Source organism: Gracilinanus agilis, chromosome 1 (genome assembly GCF_016433145.1).
Source record: "Gracilinanus agilis isolate LMUSP501 chromosome 1, AgileGrace, whole genome shotgun sequence".
NCBI lineage: Eukaryota > Metazoa > Chordata > Mammalia > Didelphimorphia > Didelphidae > Gracilinanus > Gracilinanus agilis.
Window position 1 is genome coordinate 671,236,263 of NC_058130.1, and position 10,711 is coordinate 671,246,973.

Here is a 10,711-nt window from a genome sequence, read left to right on the forward strand (position 1 = left end):
GAGATAACATAATTGCTTGCTTGGCATACAGTCATTGCTTAATAAAGGCTCATTTATTTTATCAGTACATAATATTGTATCACATTTATACTTTATAATTCACAAAATGGTTTCCTTGTTTCTACCTTGTAAGATTGGTAATGAAGTGAACTCTTATTACTATAGTACTTCTTGTTGTTGTTATTTAGTCATGTCCAACTCCGTGACTCCGTTTGGGGTATTCTTGGCAGATACTAGAGTAGCTGGCCATTTCCTTCTCCAGCTCCTTTTCCAGTTGGAGAAACTGAGGCAAACAGAGTTTAGTGACTTGCCCCAAATCACATAGCAAGTAAGTATCTGAGACTGGATTTGAAATTAGGAAGATGTGTCTTCCTGACTCATAAGTCTGGCGAACTATCCACTGGACTACCTAGTTGCCCTTAGTATTATAATACCTTACATACAATACAAAGGGCTTTTCTTACAACAAGCCTATGAGGTAGATACTCATTTTGTAGATGAGGAAATTGAGGCTTGAGAGATTAAAGGACTTGCTCAAGGTCACACAGATAATAACTTATATCAAGTCCCGGTTTTCTGACCTCAGTTTATAGATGTTTTCATTATATTGCACTGTCTTTAATGAACTTATTTATTACTCTTATTTTAATTCAATTTTTACAAATTTTTTTTGAAATTTTCTGCTTTTGATCATCAGATGGGAGGTAGAAGCAACAAAGAAAGGAAATTGCTAAAAAAATGAGAAGTGACATCTGGATGGAGGGGGCTCCAAGCAGCTGCAGGGATAACACACTCAAAGTGCTATATAAATTCTATATCACCATTGTGGATTATAGAAACAGAACTATAACCAGGGCAGGTCAATTGGGGTTTTTCCCAGGGGGCTCAAGTGCTAAAAGCACTTCAGTGTAGAAACAGTTGAGCTTTGTTAGCAAGAACAATTAGTAAAGAACATTCGTTAGGGGTAGCTAAGTGGCTCAGTGGTTTGAGAGCCAGGTGTAGAGAGAGGAGGTCCTGGGTTCAAGTCTGACCTCAGACACTTTCTAGCTGTATGACCCTGGGCAAGTCACTTAACTCCATTGCCTAGCCATTACTACCATTCTGCCAAGAAACCAATATACAGTATTGATTCTAAGATGGAAGGTAAGGGTTTCAAAAAAAAAAAAAAAAAAGGAAAAGAAAAAAAGAAAATTGGTGGCTTTATATATAATCAGTCCTTCCATTGCTCTTCTTTGCTCATGTTTATTAATTTCATAATGAAAAATAAAATTAAAAAAACTAGTTAAAACCTACTAATCAGAAGGAATAGGCTTTGTCCTATGCCATTCCCTATTCCCCTCTCCCTCATTGACTTCACCATGAGGACTCATGTCCTGGGGTATTTGTTTCCTGCTCGACTACCCAAATCGATTTGCCCTTGAAATTTGATTGAAGGCAGTTTTCATGCTTCTTACCCTGGTCGTGTTTTGTGAAGCTTATCCTTGGCACACACAGAAAATAAAAAAGAATTTACAAGTGTAGGTATACTCTACCACCTTAATTGGTTCTGGGAGAACATGGTATTAGGAAAAACAATATGGTGGGGACAGCTAGGTGGCTCAGTGGATAGAGAGCCAGGCCTGGAGTATTGAGAACAAGCTAGGTTCAAATCTGACCTCAAATACTTCCTAACTGTGTGACCCTGGGCAAGTCACTTAACCCCAGTTTCCCAGCCCTTCCCACTCTTCTGCCTTGGAACTGACAGTATTGATTCTAAGACAGAAGGTAAGGGTTAAAAAATATGCTGGAATTTCTATAGGAACAGGGCTATAAATGACTGTCTCACCAATGTGACAGTGAGGTCTCGCCACTTCATAGAGGAGTTTGGTTAAAATATTATAAAGTTGATTGAGGCTACTTGGGCTTTTTATGCCTATTTAGAATCATGAACCTGGAAAGGAACTTTGAAGCCCTGTCATAGCTAGCCCTGTCCTGACTCAAATTCACCTTGGCCTAAGATTTGCAACGGGAGGGGACAATTTTCTTAGCATTGTGCCTGGGGAATACCGTTAATAATTACAGCAATGAGATAGTCTGACTGGCAGACACAGCAGTGGAAGGCTCTCCTGGGGCATGGAGGTAGACTGAGGACTATATTGGATGGTTTTAATGTTCTTTACTATTCAGGTTGACCTCCAAATCTAAGCCTTTTACTTCTTATCAAGGACACAACTGAGGCAATGGGAAGTTAAATGTTTATCCCAGGCATCAAAGGACAAAAATCGAAATAAGGTATCCCACCTCACATGTCATCGCTTTAGGCCTTGGCATCAGAGTCAGCACAATGGGAAAGAAGCTTTGTTTCTGTTCAGAAACGCATACATCTTTCACCTTTAATTCACCCAGTGAGGAGAAGATGCTATTTTGGGCTTGACCCTGAGAGGAACAGGTAGGAATTCTTTTGGAATAAATCTGCATCAAGTCTTCTAACCAGGAACACGAATAGTGGCATGTCCTCTGCATTCTTCTCATTGGGCCTTTTGAAATCCAGCTCTTGCTTCCAACCAGCCCTGGAAGGGTGGCCAGTCACACTGACCAGCTGTAACAAATCCTTTGGAAACGAAGGTTTCATGCTGTTGGCTGGCCCATGTGGTGCTTTCCTGCTCAACCCTTAGATGTCAAGAAAGATATAAAGACGACTCAGTGTTTACTTCTTGGCATCCTTTTTTATAACTTCTTTCCCCCTCTTTTTCTTACCAATACATTTATGCATGGGTGCCTAGACACATATGCACACATTCCCCGCTACATCCCCCCCACCCCCCGCCCAGCCAAAAAGCTTCTCATGCCACCTAGATGTAATCCCAAGCAGCCCACATTAGTCCAGAGAAAATAGCTCTCCCAGAGGACTTGGTAATGTCTATTTGTTTTCATTTCTGTCATGAAGACTTTTTAGCTTCGGGTTTGTGTGGGAGCCTGAAAAGATGGCAAGAATATTTCTGGCTAACCAGTCCCCAGTCTTGGTATTATTTTACATCCCTTACAGAATTGATGGTTGGATTTTATCTCTTTCCCTCTTCCTCCTGGGTGGTGGGGAGAACAAATCATCCTTCTCACTCTTCACTCTGACCCTCAATAACTCAGGACTTCACATCACCCTCATCTCCATGCCCTGTTTTAAATCGCTGGTTCCTTGTCATTGCTGGTGTGCAGGGTCTAATTTGGCCTTCTGCTTATTTTGGCTGGGTTACTAGTGGAATGAAGCCTTTTTTCCTTGGCCCACGGCAAATGCTATTCTTTTTGCACCTCAGTTCTAGATCCAGTCCCATCACTGACTGATTAGTTTTGGAATCTTGGGGAAATCTCAGTTTCTCTGGGCCTCAGCGTTTGCCTCTACAAAATGAGAATATTGGGCTGGATGGTCTAGAAGGACCTATCTAGCCCTAATATTCTCGGGTTCAATAATTCAGCGATATACTTCCTCAGGCTCGGTGTCCAGAGCAGAATGCTGCCAGAAGCTGGGACCAAGTGATTATGGTCTTCTCAGAGCTGTTTGAGCCCTGAAACATGATGCAGAGAAAAACCAGCAAGCCAAGTTGGCAGTTGCTCCCTTTTATTGTTTTGTTCTTTTAAGTAAATTCAGAAAGACTCCCCCCCCACCCCCTCACAGAGTTTTTGAGGATGAGCTGATTGACGTTCATGAGCACGGTTGTATTATATTGTGTTTTTTCTACCTAGGTCATGTGTTTGAGCCAAGAAGCTCTGGACAAGGGTTACCATACTGGTTCAGGTCAGCAGCAGCTTTGACAACAACTAAAAAGGAAAGGAAAAACAAAACTTGCATCCCTTGTCCCTTGAGCATATTCCTCCTTTCTTCTTTCATCTCCCTTTCTTTTATTCCAGCTAAGTGACTGGGATTCTCTTAGCATTTACCAGGGTGAAACATGTCTGTGGAGATTCTCTGAGGAGATTTACTTAAAGAAGTTCCACAAAAGCATTTCAGAGGCACCCATGGAGGCCTTCTCATGACTGGAGGGCCTTTCCCTGCTCCCAGCAGAACTTTGGCTGTGCCCAGTGAGCTGCATGAGAAAAAAACCAAACAGAAGGGCTGTCACAGGGCATGTTAGTCAGCCAGATGCTGGATATTTGGGGGAAGGGACTTAGGCTCTTAGAATGTGAATTTGTTTTTGTGGGTGTGTTGTGTTTGTAGTCTATATATTTGTACTGACTTGTAATGAGTTGAAGAAGGACTTTGTCCTCTAAACAATGACAGAGAGGGTCCATGGTACTTGCATTTCGAGGGTTGCCATGGCTACCCTCCTCAGGGAGATAACAACATACAAGATGGCTCCTCCTAGGCTAGCAGTACAGATTTCTGTAATCCCAGTGATTCCCCCACATTTTTCTGCCTTAAGAAAAAGTCATTTGTTTCTGAAGAGGGTAGGGAAGCATGGATGACAGAGGTGATGGAGACATAGTTGATTGTTGGTCTAACCCAACAGCCTGGCCTCTCCTCCTCCTCTCTTCCAGCCATGCCCTGACCTCATATATCATTTATGCCACAGATCAGCTTTCTCTGCCTTAGATCAAGCTGGGGGGCAGGGGGAGGGAACAGAAATAATAATATGATCAAGGATATTTTCTTACTCTTCTTTCAGCACAGTTGGCTACTGATAATAATACTAAGCACTGAACTCTATTCTCCTCAGGGCCTCGGGAATCTGCTTTACTATTGCTCCCTGATAGTCAGATAAGCATTTGGAAGGGAAAATTAACTCCCTCAGTTCACTTAGAAATGTTTTCCAAGTCCAACTCCACTGTTGGCTGGTAAAATAAAAAAAATTTTCCACCGAAAACTTTTGGGTAGCATCGGCCTAACAGTGTGGCTGAAATCAGGCAGGAGGTGGTAGAATTTTGGGAGATGTAAGAAAAAGAGGTCATATAAGATCTTGTTTTAAGTTTTAAGGAGCAAAGAATAGTTCCTGAAATAATGAAAGTTTTGTGGATTGGTAAAAATTTGCCTCGAATCAACAGTTGATTTTTTTGGTTGTGCTTCATGAGACTGAACTAAGAAAAAAATATACTAATATAAAGTAGGATATTAGTGAACTGGAATGCCTCAGAGAAAAGACAGTTGAATCCAATCTATATCTGATGCCTGTTAACCTGAATGCTTTCAGAGATTTTCAGGTTCCTTTAGTTAGTGGACACACACACACACACACACACACACACACACACACATATCCATATACTGGGTTTTCCTGGAAAGAACATACATCAGATTCATTGAGAATCAACCTCAGATTGTAATCCTCATCTCAAAAAGTACCTTCTGATCTAAAGACTAATGTACAATTTTTCACAGTGCCTCTCTAAATCTCTCTAGTTTGTAACCCATTCAGAAACTCTCAGTGTACAGCTTATTTTGTGTCTCAATCTCCCCTCTCTCTTAGCCTCATTGGGTTGTAGGGGGGAAACCTTAGTTTCTCTGCAAGAATTCAGAATAATAAGGCAACAGATATAGAATAGGTTTTATTTAACACTACAAAAATGCAGAAAGGGCAATGGAAAGAACATTGATTCCATCAGCAGAGGTTCTGGAATCAAATTCCATCTCTCATGTTTTCTGCCTTTGTGACTTTGGGCAAGTCACTTAAACTCCATTTCCTTATCTGTTAAAGGAGAGGGTTGGATCAGAAAGCTTCAGAAATTCTCCTCTACCCCTAGATCTATGATCTTCTGATCCCCTAACAGCCTAGAAAACACTCCCTTTTCAGAAGGTATCTCTACAGCCCACATTACAGTGCCAATAAAGAACAAAATCTGAAAGATTTGTGCCTCTTAACATGGTTCTGTGTCTTGTTTCTCTGGAGGGCATAGTTGCTTACTGGCCAAATCCTTCTCACTCTGCCTTGGCTTCCTAACTTGTTGCTGTCAGTGAACCTTCATTTCTATTAGTTCATTCTTTAATCAAGATTCCATCTCTCTGGGGACCATGCAGATGTAGCCCAGACCATAGTCCAGGTCCTTATGTGGTTCAGCATTCCCAACTCTACTATAAACTCCTGTGATGCTTCCAGTTTGCCTCTGGGCCTAAATGGTGTTGCTCTCCATCTGTACACTCCTGCCTCATCTATGTGGTCCCTGTGATTTAGAAGCATCCTCCCTTTTGGGCATTTATTCTGGTATTTTTCCACATCTGATGAGGCTTAATCACATGCCTGTTGTACCTGTGTGTTTGGTTTTTGATGACATTATTGATGCTAACTTATTCTTTTGAATAAAGATGGAAATTATTGAGTTGGTCAATCATTTATACAACCCAATTCTGACCAATTCAATGACCCATAATATTTAGAGATGCCATTAACTCCATTTCCAGAAGGAAAGGCTGAAAATTCTTCTTCATTGAATATCCCAGTTAGATTTATGGTCATTTCACCCCTCTGCATCAAAGTCTTCAGTGGCTCTCTCTTGACTACTGAGTAAAGTTCAGCCTCCTTTGACTAGTTCAAATGGGGATTCACCTTATCTTTTCAGCCTTATATCATATTATTCTTCTCTCCAACATTATTCTCCACCAAGTGGACTATTGACTGTTTCTTCCCAAACGAACTTTGTCCCTTTCTACTCCCCTGCCTTTGTTCCCATTCCTCTTCCCTTCTTTACCTGTTGCTTTCCTACCTATCTTTTAAAGGCCCTTGTCAATCCCACCTCCTCTAGGAAACTTTCCCTCACCTTTTGTTGGCAATAACTTTTCCATCAGATCTCACACACCTTATTTTCTTATACCTCTCTAATGTGCTTACAATCTATTGTTTTGTATTATAGCTGTTTGTACATATTATATAACCCAGTTAGACTATACATTCAGAGCTTATTCATACTTTGTATCTCCTTCTGTGCCTAGCACAGTGCTCTGCATACAGTAGGCTCCTAAATATTGGTTGAGAGAGAGAAAGAAAGAAAGAAAAAAGAAAGAAAGAGAGAGAAAAAGAAAGAAAAAAGAAAGAGAGAGAGAGAAAGGAAGGAAGGAAGGAAGGAAGGAAGAAAGAAAGAAAGAAAGAAAGAAAGAAAGAAAGAAAGAAAGAAAGAAAGAAAGAAAGAAAGAAAGAAAGAAAGAAAGATCAGGGAAAGGAGGAGGCAGAGGAAACCACTATGGATTTGGTAATCCCCATTCCTAGGCTGTTCTGCCAAAGCCCCTGGGCCCTCTTGTTAAGGAAGTGGGGAGTCCCCTGAGTTTGTTTTCCCTTCCAAAAGACAGGCGAGTACAGGCTGTGGCATTTAAACTATGAGCCTAACAGTCAGGAAGCTGGGCTATTTAAACATTCCCCCCAACACCTAGACCATTGTCAGTCTTCCAAAGGTATTAAGTAATAGTAATAGTCATAATTAGAAACAAGAGCTTGGCAACACACCTGGGAGATAGACTAATTATTCCCATTGTCATCTCTGGCATTTACTCCAACTCCAAGGGCCTCAAGGAGAGTTCTGCCCCTCCAGTTCATAACCTGGGAGAAAGAAGAGTGAGTCACTGCAGCCATAGACAGAATGGCATGTGGGACATTATACCCAGGGCAGCTGGCAGTTTGGGATTAGGGCTCCCAGACATTACTGACCCTTTCTCCATAATGTAATAAGGAGACAGTAATAACAGATGAGAAATTAAAATCCTGATAGTGATAATAATAATAATAATAATAATAATAATAATAATAATAATAATAATAATAATAATGATCTGCCTTAGGCAGGTCCTGTAAGGTGCTGCTCTGCAGTGGTGGGAAATATACTAGATAGAACATTAAGACTCAGCTCACACCTAGCCTCGCTCACTTACTCTGAGCAAGTCACTTACCCAGAATAATATCAAGTAAGGACTGAAGATTAAGAGGTACCCCAACTTCCCAGAAAACAGAGCCTACCTATAATTAGATAGGAAAAATGAGCAAACAACAAAAAAAGTACCTAACTAAAGAATTTTTATAGAGACAGAGTAAGTGTACAGCCATAGAAGGGGACAGTGAAAACAAAGGAAACACAGCCAAAGTCCAAAATAAAAATATGATTTGGACACAGATTCTGGAAGAACTATAAAAAGATTTCAAAAACCAATTAAGAGAGGCAGAGGAAAAGTGGGGAAGTGAAATGAAAGTGATGCAAGAAGAAATGAGACAATTGAAAAAAAGGAGAAAACCAAAAACCAACAGAGGAAAATCAGGCTTTAAAAATCAGAATTGACCATCTAAAAACTAATGATTTTATGAGAAATCAAGAAACAATAAAGCAGAATGAAAGAAATGAAAAAATAGAGGAAAACATGAAATATCTTATTGAAAAAGTAATTGACCTAGAAAATAGATCTAGGAGAGACAATTTGAAAATTATTGGACTACCTGAAAGCAAGTCACTTACCCATTGTCTACCTCGGTTTCCTCAATTATAAAATGGGGTTAATAAAACTTCCTAGAGTTGTTGTAAGGATCAAATGAGGTAATATTTGTAAAACACTTATCATGGTGCTTGGTACATAGTAGATGCTTAATAAATGCTCATTTCTTTCATTCATAGGAGTTTCCTCACAAGGAAGCCTCCCAAATCAGGGAAATCCCAAATTCAGACACTAACAAAATACTAATAATTTTGTTGTTGTTGAGTCATTTCAGTTATGTCTGACTCTTTGTGACTCCATTCGGGATTTAGTCAAGCTGGGATTTTTCTGACTTTCAGATCACACTTTGTAGTTAGTACCTCATGGCTCTCTGGATTATTCAGCTGAGAAATTATAGTATAGTGCAGCAAAATAAGCACTGGATTATGAAGACCAAGGAAATGGGTTCAAGACCTGGCCTTACCTCTTAATCCTGTGATCCTAAACTTTTGACTAAACATTGACTAAATCTCTCTAGAGATACTGAAGAGGTTTACCATTTCCTTAAACAGCTCATTTTACAGATAAGGAAATGGAGGCAAGAAGGGTTAAGTGACTTGTCTGGAGTCACAGAGCTAGAAAGTAGCTCTTTCAGATTCAAATTGAGGAAGATGAGTCTTCCAGACTTCAGGCCCTGCCCTCTATCCACTGTGCTATCTAACTGTCCCCAAATTAATAATATAGCATATTATATGATGCTTGACAGTTTACAACATACTTTCCTCACAAGGACCTTATGAGGTACTTTATTTTATTTTAAAAATTATATTATATTATTTATATATTATATATTAAATAATCTATTTTATTATATGTTATATGTATTAATATATTATTATTAGAAGTATTTTATTTAACTGAGGTTCAGAGAAGAGACATTAGGGTCACAAGATTAAGGGGTGAGGCCAGATCTTGAACTCATTTCCTTGGCCTTCGTAATCCAGTGCTCATTTTGCTACACTATACTGTAATTTCTCAGCTGAGTAATCCAGAGACCCATGAACACTGGCCCTATTGAAATGGGGTACCAGCTATGTAGTATGCTGTGAGAGTGAGAAAATCCCAGAAAATATATGTTCTCTGCCTGTGCCAAGCCTTCTTACCCTCCTCCTTGGGTTGAAATTCATACGATTGGTATCACTAATAGATTAAACAACAAGGGATGGGGGTCAGGGGGCTGCATTGCTTCCAGAAGGCTGCTATTGAAAGGCCATCATTTATCTCCACCCATTTACCTTCATGTGCTTCTCTCAAATCTCCCCTTTGCATGGATTTATCAGGTTACCTAGGCTTGGGCTCTTAGGGAAGGAAATATAGACACGATAAGTTAAATACTAGTGAAAATTCTCCCCTTAGATTGCCTTTTACTCCGTATAGATCTTGTGTGTACCCAATTGTTTATACTTTGTCTCACTCTGCAGAATAAAACTCAGTAAAATAAAACTACACAGGGTTGAGCCTGTGTTTTTGTTTCTCATTGTACCCCCGGCACTTAGCACAGGGCTTGGCAGATAGTAAAAGCTTAACAAATGTTTCTGGGCTGACTGATGGACAACCTCCTGGTTAACAAGGAATTAAAATCATTTTAGATCAGGTTATTACCTAGGGTGATCTGTATTTGAGAAAGGAACTGACAGGGAAGAAAATATTGAAGACAAACTAAACTAATAAATCAACATAGGGTTAGGCCTCCAGAGATCTCCCATTATTATTAAGATAATCTAATTATGAAAATTGTTAATGAAGATGAATCTCTTAAGATAATTGCATTACTAAGATGGGCAGTGAGGTGGTGAAGTGGATAAAGTATAGACTGAAGTCAGGAAGACTCAGGTTCCTGAGTTCAAATCTGTCCTCAGATACTTACTAGCTGTGTGATCCTGAACAAGTCACTTAACACTATTTGCTTCAATTTCCTCATCTGTAAAATGGGCTCCAGAAGGAAATGACAAACCAGTATCTTTGCCAAGAAAACCCCAAATGGGGTCTCAAAGAGTCAGATATGACTGAAAAACAAATAAACATCATCAGAATTAATGATATTAAGATGATTTAATTATTCACTATGATAATTATTGGCTTCACTGTACATTACAAAATGACTAACATTTATCATTGCCAGAAATTTTCAAAGTTCTTTTTTCTCCTGACTTTTCTTCCCAAATATCCCTCCTTAATACCTTTTGCCCCTTTCCTTCCTTCCCTCTCTCCCTCTCTCCCTTCCTTCCCTCTCTCCCTCTCTCCCTTCCTTCCTTCCTCCCTCTCTCCCTTTCTCCCTCCCATCCTCCCTTCCTCCCT